The sequence below is a fragment of the Kogia breviceps genome, unplaced genomic scaffold (assembly GCF_026419965.1).
Source record: "Kogia breviceps isolate mKogBre1 unplaced genomic scaffold, mKogBre1 haplotype 1 scaffold_56, whole genome shotgun sequence".
NCBI lineage: Eukaryota > Metazoa > Chordata > Mammalia > Artiodactyla > Physeteridae > Kogia > Kogia breviceps.
In genome coordinates this window covers 1,618,867-1,622,197 of record NW_026712001.1, presented here as the reverse complement: position 1 = coordinate 1,622,197, position 3,331 = coordinate 1,618,867, and positions in this window count along the sequence as shown.

Here is a 3,331-nt window from a genome sequence, read left to right as displayed (position 1 = left end):
CTCACCTCAGTTTTCCTCTCCTGGTGCTCGTGTTCTCCATTCAGGCCCCCTTACTAACAATCTCCCCACTTGGAGACTCGGCGCCTTTCCATGCCTCTTTCGTACCGTCTGCAATTTGTCCGCAGGATGAACTGCAAGAGGGGGAACCAATGAGAGACTCGCTGGAGGTGTTTGGTCGGGCACATGTCACTCTCATTTCCCATCACGAAGAAGAATTCACCAGCGGTTCAGCCTGCCACCGCGGATCGACAATAGGGCGTGAAGCCATCCAGCCGTGTTGCGTCCCACTCACAAAAAAGCGACTTGGGAAATGGAGCTCAGGGGCCCTGCACTTCCCAAACCTGCAGAGTTCTAAACGATAACTATCGCCCCAAAATATATTGAGGTCAGGCTACGAAGAGGCGCTGAACGCAAGGCAGAACTGCAGGAAACGGATGTCAACGGGTACATCGGAATGGCCCCGATAGCACATGAAAAGCGCCAGAACGTGGACAATGATGCGGTTGGCCAAAAAGGGCGTATGCGTTTTTTCCTGAATATATTCAGGAAAAAACGCATACGCCCTTTTTGGCCAACCAAGCAACCTGGGAGAGCAAATCAGCACTACAAAGAAATCTCTCGCCCCCCCCCCCCCGGGGCAAAAGGGCCAGGCGAAAAAAGTCTAAAAACCAGAAAGGCAGGACAGCCCACGGAGTCAAGGGAGCCTTGTTAAGCTGATGGGCGGGATGTCAATGGCCAACAGCCAATCTTCACAAGTGTATCCTCTTTCCCAAACCATGTAAAACACAGAACCACAGAGCATAGGGCACTTCCACACATGGGCGTTGACCTTGGGAAAATGAAAAAATCAACCAGACACAGGGACCCCAAAGTTGAGGGCTGCTGTCTTGACAAGAACCTCCACTCCGGTACACGTTTCATATCCCAGGAAAGAGCCAAGTGGACAAAGACGAGTGGACAAGTGGACAAAGACAAGTGGACAAGTGGACAAGTGGTGCTACGTAGGTCCAATGGAGTGTCACTCAGCCATGAAATCCACGTCATGAGGCTGGTAGCAGCATCCTGAGTGGATTTAGGTACGATCATCCTCAGTGAAATAAGTCCCACAAAAAAAGAAACTTATGATATCACTTATCGAGGGAATGTAAAAATCGCTCCCCATAAACGGAATCCCCAAACAGAACAGAGTCACGCTTTTAGAAAACACACTTATGCCTGCTTCAGGGGAAAGGTGAGGTGCGGTGACGCATAAAACTCGAGTTTGAAATGAGCACAGATACCCTTCCGAAAACCGAATATGGAATGGACACGACCTACTCCTTGCTCAATCAACTGGACTCACCAGACCCTGTTCATTGCACAAGTATCTATCCGACTAGTAAGCATCTTAAAAGCTAAGTCTTGATATCTCTGTGTAAGTGCATCAAGTGTGTGTAAAGCGGCCTAAAACCAGCAGGGAAAATCAGCTCAGACCCATTCTGAGGATACATTTCCAACACAAAGAAGAAACAAGCAGGGCAAAACAGAGAGAAATTCTTCCAAAATGCGTTCAGGGACTGGCATGCAACCAGGATTGACCACATCTACAGCCCCCGCGGCAGAAGACATAAGGCTGGACACTCTTGGGGCTGAGACGATTGGTGAGGTTGGGAAAGCAAATGCAGACCCTTGAAAGGAATCCTGCGTGCTCCCCATTCCATGGCTCCCAACTCTCCAGGTTCAACGCAATCTTCCGACAGCGAAAGCACTCATTGGAAACCCAGCGGATGCTACACCGTGGGATCGGGAAAGCTTTCTGAAACTCACCTCAGTTTTCCTCTCCTGGTGCTCGTGTTCTCCATTCAGGCCCCCTTACTAACAATCTCCCCACTTGGAGACTCGGCGCCTTTCCATGCCTCTTTCGTACCGTCTGCAATTTGTCCGCAGGATGAACTGCAAGAGGGGGAACCAATGAGAGACTCGCTGGAGGTGTTTGGTCGGGCACATGTCACTCTCATTTCCCATCACGAAGAAGAATTCACCAGCGGTTCAGCCTGCCACCGCGGATCGACAATAGGGCGTGAAGCCATCCAGCCGTGTTGCGTCCCACTCACAAAAAAGCGACTTGGGAAATGGAGCTCAGGGGCCCTGCACTTCCCAAACCTGCAGAGTTCTAAACGATAACTATCGCCCCAAAATATATTGAGGTCAGGCTACGAAGAGGCGCTGAACGCAAGGCAGAACTGCAGGAAACGGATGTCAACGGGTACATCGGAATGGCCCCGATAGCACATGAAAAGCGCCAGAACGTGGACAATGATGCGGTTGGCCAAAAAGGGCGTATGCGTTTTTTCCTGAATATATTCAGGAAAAAACGCATACGCCCTTTTTGGCCAACCAAGCAACCTGGGAGAGCAAATCAGCACTACAAAGAAATCTCTCGCCCCCCCCCCGGGGCAAAAGGGCCAGGCGAAAAAAGTCTAAAAACCAGAAAGGCAGGACAGCCCACGGAGTCAAGGGAGCCTTGTTAAGCTGATGGGCGGGATGTCAATGGCCAAGAGCCAATCTTCACAAGTGTATCCTCTTTCCCAAACCATGTAAAACACAGAACCACAGAGCATAGGGCACTTCCACACATGGGCGTTGACCTTGGGAAAATGAAAAAATCAACCAGACACAGGGACCCCAAAGTTGAGGGCTGCTGTCTTGACAAGAACCTCCACTCCGGTACACGTTTCATATCCCAGGAAAGAGCCAAGTGGACAAAGACGAGTGGACAAGTGGACAAAGACAAGTGGACAAGTGGACAAGTGGTGCTACGTAGGTCCAATGGAGTGTCACTCAGCCATGAAATCCACGTCATGAGGCTGGTAGCAGCATCCTGAGTGGATTTAGGTACGATCATCCTCAGTGAAATAAGTCCCACAAAAAAAGAAACTTATGATATCACTTATCGAGGGAATGTAAAAATCGCTCCCCATGAACAGAATCCCCAAACAGAACAGAGTCACGCTTTTAGAAAACACACTTATGCCTGCTTCAGGGGAAAGGTGAGGTGCGGTGACGCATAAAACTCGAGTTTGAAATGAGCACAGATACCCTTCCGAAAACCGAATATGGAATGGACACGACCTACTCCTTGCTCAATCAACTGGACTCACCAGACCCTGTTCATCGCACAAGTATCTATCCGACTAGTAAGCATCTTAAAAGCTAAGTCTTGATATCTCTGTGTAAGTGCATCAAGGGTGTGTAAAGCGGCCTAAAACCAGCAGGGAAAATCAGCTCAGACCCATTCTGAGGATACGTTTCCAACACAAAGAAGAAACAAGCAGGGCAAAACAGAGAGAAA